The 13,173-nt window shown below is 37.9% G+C and overlaps 1 protein-coding gene and 1 pseudogene across 8 annotated transcripts in view; both read left to right on the forward strand.

The window, feature by feature from the left end:
- LOC111157922 (periphilin 1) overlaps positions 1–13,173 on the forward strand; it is a 155,913-nt gene that overhangs the window by 68,007 nt on the left and 74,733 nt on the right. The window lies entirely within an intron of this gene.
- On the forward strand, positions 4,872–5,341 carry LOC111157923 (annotated as a pseudogene). Its single transcript, XR_002641324.1, has one exon. The product of XR_002641324.1 is annotated as a cytochrome c oxidase subunit 7A2, mitochondrial pseudogene (transcript).

Raw genomic sequence — 13,173 nt, forward strand, 5'->3', positions numbered from 1 at the left:
CCTCCCCCAACTCATGTTCTTGTTCTCTCTCTCTTCTTTCTCAAGTAAGTAAATCTTTAAAGAAAACAAAACTGCGGGAGGAGTCCAAGATGGTAGAAGAGTAGGAGACCTTAGTTTTGTCAGGTCCCAGGAATTCAGCTATATAGCTATCAAATCATTCTGAACTCTTGCAAGGTCAGCCAGAGTTCTAAGAAAAGAATAGCTATAACTCTATGAATAGAAAAGTGACCACTTTCTGCAAGGTAGGAGGTGCAGAGAAGTGACTCCGAGGTGATGTATGGGAAGATAAACCACGGTGGGGAGGAAGCTCCATAAGCTGGCATTGGAAAGTGATCGAGTAGTGGACATCAAAATCAAAACTTTTAGAAGTCTGCTCCAGTGAGAGATGTCCCTGCCTGAAAAACACTCAGGTGGTGAAGCAGTTCAAAGTCCTAGGTGGGACAGTGTGGTTTCAGGATCCCCAGGGTCATAATAAGACTGAGGGTGACTGAGTGTGGCAGAGCCCCCAGGCGTCAGAGTGAGGAAGCTAGCTACAATCTGCCAAACCAGGAGTGGGCTTTCAGGTTGGAGTTGCCATAAACTGTGAACTGTGGCACAGTCAGGTGACTGCTCTCTGAGCAGGTGCCCAGCAAGTGGCAGAACCGGCGAGAAACTTCTTCCTCCCTTGAGAGGAGTGACTCAGGTGCACACTGCAGGAGTCTGCAGGGTTTGGAGACTTAAAACTGGGTTGTGTGCCTGAGAAACGGGGTCGCGTGCCTGCTAGGTCACAGTCTGGGTGAGTACGGAGTCCAGGGAGACAGGAGTGATTGATTGCTTTCCCCTGAAGGCTCACTGAGGAGTGGGGCCTCAAGCTTTTGGCTCTGGGGCTGGAGATTGGGGGGCTGCCATTTTCATTCTCATCCTCTAAAGCTACACATAAAGCGTTCAGGGAACAAAAGCCAGGTTGAACAATCCAGAGCTGCTTACTTAGTCTGCCCCCTGGCAAGAGTGGTTGCAGTTCCACTCCGGCCAAAGACACCTGAGAATCAGGGCAAAAGGCCCCACCCCCAGAAGATCAGCAAGAACATGCCGCTAAGACCAACTTTACTGAACTTGCAAAACTGCAAAACTCCAGCACTAGGGGAAAATAGTATATAGAATTAATGGTTTTTTCCCCCTGGTTCCTTAGTCTTTTAATTTATATATTTTTTTCCTCTTTCCTTTTTCAGTCAATTTCCTATTTTATCAGCTTTTTAAAAAATCTTTTTTAATTTTCATTTTTACAGTTACATTCTATCATTTTCTTTGATTTTATTTTTGTATATACATAAGTTTTTTTCTTTACAGTTTTGGGACGCAGTTTCTTCTAACAGACCAAAATACATGCAGAATCTAGTGTATTGCTCTGTTCCTTTCACTTGTCTGATCATATTCTCTCCTTTCTTCTCTCCTTCTTTTCCTTCTTTTTTTTTTGCTAAAATCTTTTTAAATTTTCATCTTTACAATAAAATTCTATCCTTTCAATGTATTATATATAAGTTTTTCTTTACAATTTTGGTTTAGTGCATATTTGCACTTTTTTTTACACTTTTTTTTAACAACATATTTGTGTTTTTGCACTTTTTTTTTTTTTTTTTACAACATATTTGTTGTACTTTCTTCTAACAAACAGACCACAATACACCTAGGATATAGTGTATTGCTCTGTTCTGTTCACCTGTTTATATTCCTCCTTTTTTCTTTTTTTTGTTTTTTGTCTTTTAATTTTAATTTGTACAGTTACATTCTATTCTTTCATTGTATTTACTTTTGTATGTAGGTAAGTTTTTCTTCTGTTACAATTTTGAGATCTAGTCTGTCTTTTTCTTTCTTTCTTTCTTAAGCATTTATTTATTTGAGAGAGAGAGAGAGAGAGAGAGCACAGAGAAGAAGGAGAAGCAAGCTGCCTGCTCAGGGCTTGATTCCAGGACCCTGGGATTGTGACCTGAGCCAAAGGCAGTGGCTTAACCAATCGAGCCACCCAGGAGCCCCAAGGGATCTAGTTTTCTATGAAGCAAGCAAAAATACACACAGGATCCAGTATATTGCTCTGTTCTGTTCACTTGTCTAATTATCTCTCTCTTTCTCTCTTTCTTTTTTTCCCCCCAGTTTTGGGTCTCTTCTGATTTTGTTTAGTATATTTCTCTGGGGCTGTTGTTGCCATTTTAGTATTTTGTTCTCTTGTTCATCTTTTCTTTTCGGCAAGAATGATAAGACCAAAAAAACTCACCTCAAAAAAGAGAACAAGAGGCAGTACTGAAATTCCAATGACCTAAACAGTGTGGATATAAGTAAGATGTCAGAACTAGAGTTCAGAATAATAACTATAAAAAGACACTAGCTGGGCTTGAGTAGAACATAGAGAACACTAGAGACTCCCTTTCTAGAGAAATAAAAGACCTAAAATCTAATCAGGTTGCACTAAAAAAGCTTATTAATGAGATGCAATAAAAAGTGGAGGCTCTAAGTGCAAGGATAAATGAGACAGAAGAGAGAATTAGTGATATAGAAGATAAAATGATGAAGAATAGGAAGCTGAGAAAAATAACTGAGATAAACAACTACTGGATCATGAGGGAAGAATTTGAGTGATAAGTGGTATCATAATGCAAAATAATATTAGAATAATTGGGATCCCAGAAGAAAAGGAAAGAGAGAGACAGGGGCAGAAGTTATATTGGTACATATTGTAGTGGAGAACTTCCCTAATCTGGGGAAGGAAACAGGCATTCAAGTCTAGGAGGCACGGAGAACTCCCCTCAAAAATCAATAAAAATAGATTAACACACCAACATATAGTAGTGAAGCTTGCATAGCTATGAGTCAAAGAGATAATCCTGAAAGCAGCTCGGGGCAAGACATCTGTAACCTACAAGGGTGGAAACATTACTCTGGCAGAAGACATATCCACAGAGAATTGGCAGGCCAGAAAAGACTGGCATGATATATTTAGGATGCTAAATGAGAAAAATAACTACCCAAGAGTACTTTATCCAGCTCAGACGTCATTCAGAACAGGAGGAGAGATTTTTAAAAGCTTCAGGAAAAACAGAAACTAAAAGAATTTCTGATCACTAAACCAGCCCTGCAGGAAATATTAAGAGATCCTTTAAGTGAAGAGAGAGCTCAAAAGTAATAGAGACCAGGAAGGAATAGAGAAAGTTTACAGAAACAGTGACTTTAATGGTAGTACAATGGTACTAAATTCAAATCTTTCAATAGTTACTCTGAATGTAAGTGGGTTAATGCCCCTATCAAAAGACACAGGGTATGGAGATTAGATTAAAAAAAGCAAGACCCATTGATAATACTTTCTGAAGGAGACTCATTTTAGACCCCAAAATACCTCCAGATTGAATGTGAGGGGGTAGAAAACCACTTATCATGCTAATGGACATGAAAAGAAAGCTAGGGTTGCAGTCCTTATATCAGACAAATTAGATTTTAAACCAAAGACTATAATAAGAGATGAGGAAGGACGCTATATCATAATTAAAGGGTCTATCCAAAAAGATCTAACAGTTTTAAGTATTTATGCTCCTAACATGGGAGCAACCAGTTATATAAACCAGTTAATAACAAAATTAAAGAAACACATCAACAATAATACAATAATAGTATGGGACTTAAACACCCCACTCACAGCAATAGACAGATCATCTAAGCAGAAGATCAACAAGGAAACAAAGACTGAATGGCACACTGGACCAGATGGACTTCACAGATACATTCAGAACATTCCATCCCAAAGCAGCGGAATACACATTCTTCTCAAGTGCACATAGAACATTCTCCATAGATCACGTCTTGGGTCACAAACCAGGTCTCAACTGATACCAAAAGCTTGGGATCATTCCCTGCATATTTTTGGACCACAGTGCTTTGAAACTTGAACTCAACCACAAGTGGAAATTTGGAAAGAAGTCAAATACATGGAGGCTAAAGAGCATCCTACTAAAGAATGAATGGGTCCACCAGGAAATTAAGGACTTAAATTCATGGAAACAAATGAAAATGAAAACACAATTATTCAAAACCTTTGGGATGCAGCAAAGGCAGTCCTAAAAGGGAAGCATATACCAATACAAGCCTTTCTCAAGAAACAACATAGGGCTCAAATATACAACCTAACCTTACTCTTAAAGGAACTGGAGAAAGAACAGCAAATAAAGCCTAAACCCAGCAGGAGAAGAGAAATAGTAAACTTCAGAGCAGAAATCAATGAAATAGAAACAAAAACAATAGTAGAACAGATCAATGAAACTAGGAGCTGGTTCTTTGAAAGAATTGATAAGATTGATAAACCCCTGGCCAGCCATATCAAAAAGAAAAGAGGAAGGACCCAAATAAAGGAGGAGAGATCGCAAGCGACACCAAAGAAACGCTGTTTTAAGAGCATATTGTGAGCAAGTTTATATCAGCAAATAAGGCAGTCTGGAAGAAATGGGTGCATTCTTGGAGATATATAAGCCATCAAAACAGAAACAGAAAGAAATAGAAGACAAAACCTGAAGAGACCCATAACCAGTAAGGAAATTGAGTCAGTAAACAGAAATCTCCCAACAAACAAGAGTCCAGGGCCAGATGGCTTCCCAGGAGAATTCTACCAATCATTTAAAAAAAGAATTAATACCTATTCTTCTGAAGCAATTTCAAAAAATAGACATGGAAGGCAAACTTTCACACTCCTTCCATGAGGCAGGCCAGCATTACCTTGGTTCCAAAACCAGACCAAGACCCCACCCAAAAGAATTACAGATCATTATCCCTGATGAGCATGGATATAAAAGTTCTCACAAAGACACTAGCCAGTAGGATCCAGCAGTATATTAAAAGGATTATTCACGAGTTCCGGTTCTGGTGTGGGGAGTTTCGTTCTTGGTGGTCGGTTGTCGCGGTTGGTGGGTATTAACTGAGCCAAGATGCTGCGGAATCTGCTGGCTCTTCTTCAGATTGCCCAGAGGACCATAAGTACTGCTTCACGCAGGCAGTTTGAAAATAAAGTTCCAGAGAAACAAAAGCTGTTTCAGGAGGATAATGGAATTCCAGTGCATCTAAAGGGTGGAGTAGCTGATTCCCTCCTGTATAGAGCTACTATGATGCTTACAGTTGGTGGAACAGCGTATGCCATATATCAGCTAGCTATGGCTTCATTTCCCAAGAAGCAGGATTGACTTCAGTTTATCATCTCAGCAGGCAGTTGGGTCAGTTTCGTTCAGCTCTCTATGGACCAGTAACTGTAAATAAATGAGTTATTTGGGGATCAATATTTATTGACTTATATTAACTGCCACCAATAAAGCAGTCTTTACCATGAAAAAAAAAAAAAGGATTATTCACTACACCACGTGTTTTTTTTTTCCCCCTGGACTACAAGGGTGGTTCAACATCCGCATATCTATTAGTGTGATACACTGCATAAATAAAAGAAAGGACAAGAACCATATGATCCTTTCAGTATATGCAGAAAAAACATTTGACAAAGTACAGCTTCCTTTCTTTTTTTTTTTTTAAGATTTTATTTATTTATTTATTTGACAGGTAGAGATCACAAGTAGGCAGAGAGGCAGGCAGAGGGAGAGAAAGGGAAGCAGGCTCCCCACTGAGCAGAGAACCCAGTGCGGTCGATCCCAGGACCGAGAGATCATGACCTGAGCCGAAGGCAGTGGCTTAACCCACTGAGCCACCCAGGCTTGGTGGCTTTCTTGATTAAAACTCTTCACAAGGTAGGGATATATATATATATATATATAGTTATATATAGTTATATATAGTTATATATAGTTATATAGTTAGTTATATAGTTATATAGGGATATATAACTCAATATCATAAAAGCCATATACGAAAAGCCCACAGTGAGTATCATTCTCAATGGGGAAAAACTGAGAGCTTTTCCCCTAAGGTCAGGAACATGGCAGGGATGCCCACTATTAACACTGCTGCTCAGCATAGTACTAGAAGTCGTAACCTCAGCAATCAGACACAAACAGAAATAAAAGACATTCGAATCAGCATAGAAGAAGTCAAACTCCCACTCTTTGCAGATGACTTGATACTATATATGGAAAACCCAAAAGACTCCACCAAAAAATTGCTAGAACTCATTTGGGAATTCAGCAAAGTGGCAAGCTATAAAGTCAAAGCAAAGAAATCAGTTGCATTTCTATACACTAAAAATGAGACAGAAGAAAGAGAAATTAAGGAGTCAATCCCACTTACAATTGTACCAAAAACTGTAAGGTACTTAAGAATAAACCTAACCACAGAGGCAAAGGATCTGTACTCAGAAAATTATGGAATACTCATCAAAGAAATTGAGGAAGACACAAAGAAATGGAAAAACCTTCCATGCTTATGGATTAGAAGAACAAATACTTTTAAAATGTTTTTGCTACGTAGAGCAACTTATACATGCAATACAATCCCTATCAAAATACCATCAGCTTTTTTCACAGAACTGGAACAAATAATCCTAAAATTTGTATGGAACCAGAAACGACCCCGATTAGCCAAAGAATATTGAAAAAGAAAACCAAAGCTGGTGGCATCACAATTCAAGACGTCAAGCTGTATTACACAGCTGTAATCATCAAGACAGTATGGTACTGGCATAAAAACAGACACATAGATCGATGGAACAAAATAGCCCAGAAATGGACCTTCAATTCTGTGGTTAACTAATCTTCGACAAAGCAGGGAAGAATATTCAATGGAAAAAACATAGTCTCTTCAACAAATGGTGTTAGGAAAATTGGACAGCCACATGCATGAAAAAATGAAACTGGACCATTTTCTTATACCATACACAAAATAGACTCAAAATGGATGAAAGACCTAAATGTGATACAAGAATCCATCCAAATCCTAGAGGAGAACACAGGCAGCACTCTCTGTGACCTCAGCTGCAGCAACTTCTTGCTAGATATGTCTCCAAAGGCAAGGGAAAGAAAGGCAAAAATGAACTATTGTGACTTCATCAAGATAAAAAGCTTTTGTATAGCAAAGGAAACAGTTGACAAAACCAAAAGACAGCCGACAGAATGCAGAACGATCTTTGCCAATGTCTTATCAGTTAATGGACTAGTATCCAAAATCTATAAAGAACTTATCAAACTCAACACCCCAAGAACAAATAATTCAATCAGGAGATCGGCAGAAAACACAGACATTTCTCCAAAGAAGACATACAAACGGCCAACAGTCACATGAAAAACTGCTCAGCATCACTCATCATCAGGGAAATGCAAATCAAAACCACAATGAGTAAGATGCTTAAGATACCTAAGAATCTCACCACACACCAGTAAGGATGGCTAAAATTTTTTAAAAAAATATTTATTTGACAGATGACAGGTAGGCAGAGAGGCAGGCAGAGAGGGAGGGAGAAGCAGGCTCCCCGCCGAGCAGAGAGCCTGATGTGGGGCTCGATCCTAGGACCCTGAGATCATGACCTGAGCTGAAGGCAGAGGCTTAAGCCCCTGAGCCACCCAGGAACCCCAGGATGGCTAAAATTAACAAGTTAGGAAACTACAGGTGTTGGTGAGGATATGGAGAAAGGGGAACCCTCTTGGAAAACAGTATGGAGGTTCCTCAAAAAGTTGAAAATAAAGCTACCCTATGATGCAGCAGTCATATTACTAGGTATGTAACCCAATGATACAAATGTATCAATCCAAAGGGGCACATGCACCCCAATGTTTACAGCAGCAATTTCCACAATAGCCAAACTATGGAAAGAGCCCGGATGTCCATCTACAGATTAAATGGATAAAGAAGATGTGGTATGTGTGTGTGTGTGTGTGTGTGTGTGTGTGTGTATAAAATGAAATACTACTCAGAAATCAAAAAATTGAAATCTTGCCATTTGCAATGTCTTGGATGGAACTAGAAGGTATTATGATAAGCGAAATAAGTCAATCAGAGAAAGACAATTATATAATCTCACTGATATGTGGTATTTAATAAACAAGGCAGAGGATCATAGGGGAAGAGAGGAAAAAATAAAACAATACAAAATCAGAGAGGGGGAAAAAAAAACTCTTAATCATAGGATGCAAACTGAGGGTTTCTGGAGGGAAGGAGGGTGGGGGGATTGGACATTAAGTTGTTGGACATTAAGGAGGCCTTGTGATGTAATGAGCACTGCGTATTATATAAGACTGTTGAATCACTGACCTCTACATCTGAAACTAATAGTACATTACTATTAATTACTAAAATTATTATATACTAATATATATATTATTATATATATATACTAAATTTAGTATATATACTAAAATTAAATACTAAAAATACATATATATTTATATAAATATATATATTTATATATATTTACATATATAATATATATAACTATTATTACTAAAATTATTATATACTAATATATATATTAGTATATATATATATATACTAAATTTAGTATATATACTAAAATTAAATACTAAAAAATACAAAACAATTAACATTAATATGTTAATTGAACTTAAAGTACAAAAATGACCAAAAAAATAAAATAGTAATAAAAAGAAAAAAGTGCTGTTGACCCTTGAACAACATAGGGGTTGGGAGTACAGACCTCCTGTGCAGTCAAAAATTCATACATAAATTTTGGCTCCCCTTAACTACTTATAGCCTGCTGTCAACTGGAATCCTGACTGATTATATCAAGTAACATATTTTGTATGCTATGTATATTATACACTATATTCTTGCAGTAAAGTTAGCTAGGAAAAAGAAAATGTTACAAAAATCGTAAGAGCGGGGCACCTGGGTAGTTAAGTAGGTTAAGCATGAGCCTTCAGCTCAGGTCATATTCCCAGGGTTCTGGGATTGAGGCCCACATCCAGCTCCCTGCTCAGTGGGGAGCCTGCTCCCTCCCCCTTTGCTGCTTTCCCTGCTTGTGCTCTCCCTTTTCCCTCTCTCTCTCAAATAAATAAATAAAATCTTAAAAGTCATAAGAGAAATGCATTTATAGTAATGAACAGTAAAAAATCCACATATAAGTGGACCTACAGAGTTCAAACCTGTGTTGTTCATGGGTCCACTGTAGAGATACAGGAAAATAAAATAATTAAAAAAACCCAAAACTTGAATCTTAAGTAACCACAACTTGAAAGTAGCTACCAGAAAAATGAACAGTTTTCTCATATTGTTTTCTCCACACGGTATGCTAAAATTAATATTTAACTTCAGTCATTGCTCATTTTGACCATAACAAGGTGGGAATGAATATTCACATGGGGCATATTTGATAGACTGTGCTTTTATTTTGGGAGGGGTGTGTATAGTCAGAGACCTAATATTTATTGTATAACTACCTGATTCTAGTTACTATATTAAATATTTTTTTCTCTTATTCATACAGAAATCCTCTAGTATAATTAAGTATATATATCTCCACTTTATAGAAAATGTTCAGGGGTGCCTGGGTGGCTCAGTGGGTTAGGCCTCTGCCTTCGGCTCAGGTCATGATCTCTGGGTCCTAGGATCAAGCCCCGCATCAGGCTCTCTGCTCAGCAGGGAGCCTACTTTCCCCCTCTCTCTGCCTACTTGTGATCTCTCTCTTTGTCAAATAAATAAATAAAAATTTTTTAAAATTTAATTTTTTTCAGTGTTCCAGAATTCATTGTTTATGCACCATACCCAGTGTTGCATGCAATACGTGCCCTCCATAATACCCACCAGCAGCTTCATCCAACCTCCCACCCCCTCCCCTCCAAAACCCTCAGTTTGTTTCTCAGAGTCCACAGTCTCTCATGGTTTGTCTCCCCCTCCAATTTCCCCCAACTCACTTCTCCTCTCCATCTCCCAATGTCCTCCGAGTTATTCCTTATGCGCCACAAGTAAGTGCGACCATATGATAATTGACTCTCTCTGTTTGACTTATTTCACTCACCGTAATCTCTTCTAGTCCTGTTTATGTTGATACATAAGTTGGGTATTCATCCTTTCTGATGGAGGCATAATACTCCTTTGTATAATGGACCATATCTTCTTTATCTATTCATCCATCGAAGGGCAAAGGGCATCTTGGTTCTTTCCACAGTTTGGCAACTGTGGCCATTGCTGCTATGAAGATTGGGGTACAGGTGTATCTGTACCCCAAAGATTCTGTATCTTTGGGGTAAGTACCCAGTATTGGAATTGCAGGGTCATAGGGTAGCTCTATTTTTAATTTTTTGAGGAATCTCCACACTGTTTTCCAAGGTGGCTGCACCAACTTGCATTCCCACCAACAGTGTAAGAAGGTTCCCCTTTCTCCACATCCTCTCCAACACTCGTTGTTTACTATCTTATTAATTTTGGCCATTCTAACTGGTGTAAGGTGGTATCTCAGTGTGGTTTTGATTTGAATCTCCCTGATAGCTAATGATGATGAACATTTTTTCATGTGTCTGTTAGCCATTTGTATGTCTTCTTTGCAGAAGTGTCTATTCATGTCTTCTGCCCATTTTTTGAATGTGATTATCTGTTTTGTGTGTGTTGAGTTTGAGTAGTTCTTTATAGATCTTGGATATCAGCCCTTTGTCTGTAGCGTGATTTGCGAATATCTTCTCCCATTCTGTGGGTTGCCTCTTTGTTTTGTTGACTGTTTCTTTTGCTGTGCAGAAGCTTTTGATCTTGATGAAGTCCCAAAAGTTCATTTTCACTTTTGTTTCCTTTGTCTTTGGAGACATACCTTGAAAGAAGTTGCTGTGGCTGATGTCGAAGAGGTTACTGCCTATGTTCTCCTCTAGGATTTTGATAGATTCCTGCCTTATGTTGAGGTCTTTTATCCATTTCGAGTTTATCTTTGAGTATGGTGTAAGAGAATTGTCGAGTTTCATTCTTCTACACATAGCTGTCCACAATTTTCCCAGCACCATTTATTGAAGAAACTGTCTTTTTTCCACTGTATATTTTTTCCTGCTTTGTTGAAGATTATTTGACCATAGAGTTGAGGGTCCGTATCGGGGCTTTCTACTCTGTTCCACTGGTCTATGTGCCTGTTTTTGTGCCAGTACCATGCTCTCTTGGTGATCACAGCTTTGTAGTAAAGCTTGAAATCAGGCAACGTGATGCCCCCAGTATTTTTTTTCCTCCTTTTTCAACATTTCCTTAGCAATTCGGGGTCTCTTCTGGTTCCATACAAATTTTATGTTTGTTTGTTCCAGCTCTTTGAAAAATGCCGGTGGAATTTTGATCAGGATGGCATTGAAAGTATAGATTGCTCTGGACAGTATAGACATTTTAACAGTGTTTAGTCTTCTGATCCATGAGCATGGAATGGTCTTCCATCTTTTTGTGTCTTCTTCAATTTCTTTCATGAGTGTTCCGTAGTTCCTCAAGTACAGATCCTTTACCTCTTCAGTTAGGTTTATTCCCAGGTATCTTACGGTTCTTGGTGCTATAGTAAATGGAATCAATTCTCTAATTTCCCTTTCTATATTTTCATTGTTGGTGTACATTGATTTTTGTATCCTGCCACATTACTGAATTGCTGTATAAGTTCCAGTAGTTTGGGGGTGGAATCTTTTGGGTTTTCCATATAAAGTATCATATCATCTGCGAAGAGAGAGAGTTTGACTTCTTCTTTGACAATTTGAATACCTTTTATTTCTTTTTGTTCTCCGGTTGCTGTTGCTAGGACTTCTAGCACTATGTTGAACAACAGTGGTGAGAGTGGATCCTTGTCATGTTCCTGATCTCAAAGGGAAGGCTGTCAGCTTCTCCCCATTAAGGATGATATTCACTGTGGGTTTTCCATAGATAGATTTTATGAAGTTGAGGAATGTTCCCTCTATCCTTATACTTTGAATTGGTTTAATCAGGAACAGACGCTATATTTGTCAAATGCTTTTTCTGCGTCAATTGAGAAGACCATGCGGTTCTTCTCTCTTCTCTTATTGATTTGTTCTATCACATTGATTTGCAAATGTTGAACCACCCTTACATCCCATGGATAAATCCCACCTGGTCATGGTGGATAATCTTTTTAATTCACTGTTGGATCGTATTAGCTAGGATCTTGTTGAGAATCTGGGGATTGAGCCCCACATCAGGCTCTCTGCTTGGCAGGGAGCCTGCTTTCCCCTCTCTCTCTGCCTGCCTCTCTGCCTACTTGTGATCTCTTCCTCTGTCAAATAAATAAATAAAATCTTAAAAAAAAAAATGTCAGAAGTTAAATAATTTTCTCAAATTCTCAAATATTCCTACAAATATTTCAGGAGTACTAATTCTTCTGAAACTCTCCCAAAAACAAACAAACAAAAAAACCACAACAGAAGAGGCGGAAGTACTTCCAGGCTCATTTTGAGCTCAACATTACCTTGATACAAGGGAAAGAATATTATAGGCCAGTATCTCTGATGAATACAGATGTGGTAATCTGCAATAAAATATTACTAAATGAAATTCCATAGCACATTAAAAGCATCATACACCATGATCACATGGGATTTATTCCAGCGATGCAAGGATGGTTTGGTATCCACAAATCAATCAGTGTGATATATTGCATTAACAAAATGAAGGTTAAAAATGTATGATCATCTCAATAGATGCAAAAAATCCCCATTTGACATAATTCCACATCCATTCATGCTAAAAACTCTGAACAGACTGGGTATTGAGGGAATATACCTCAACAAAATAAAGGTCTGATATCACAAGCCAAGAGCTAACATTATACTTAGTGGTAAAAAGCTGAACGCTTTACCTCAAAGATCAGGAACAAAACAGCTGGTCTACTCTTGTCACTTCTAACCATCATAGAACCAGAAGTCCTGGCCAGAATAATTAGGCAAGGAAAAGAAATAAAAAGCATCCAAATTGGGAAGGGAGAAGTAAGTCTGTCTTTTTTGTGTGTGTGTGTGTGACATTTTTAACTATTGAAAACCAAAAAGTGTCAACTAAACAGCTATTAGAATTAATATATAAGTTCAGTAAAGTTGTGGGATTCAAAATCAATATGCAAAGGTTAGTTGTGTTTCTATACAGCAATTATAAACTATCAAAAAGTGAAGTTAAGAAAACATTTCCATTTACAATAGCATGAAAAAGAAAATATTTAGGAGTAAATTTAACCATAGAGGTGAAACAGCTTTATGCTGAAAATTTTAAAACATTGATGAAAGAAGTTGAAGAAGACACAAATGAATGGAAAGATAA

The sequence above is a fragment of the Enhydra lutris genome, unplaced genomic scaffold (assembly GCF_002288905.1).
Source record: "Enhydra lutris kenyoni isolate GAN:26980312 unplaced genomic scaffold, ASM228890v2 scaffoldscaffold56, whole genome shotgun sequence".
NCBI lineage: Eukaryota > Metazoa > Chordata > Mammalia > Carnivora > Mustelidae > Enhydra > Enhydra lutris.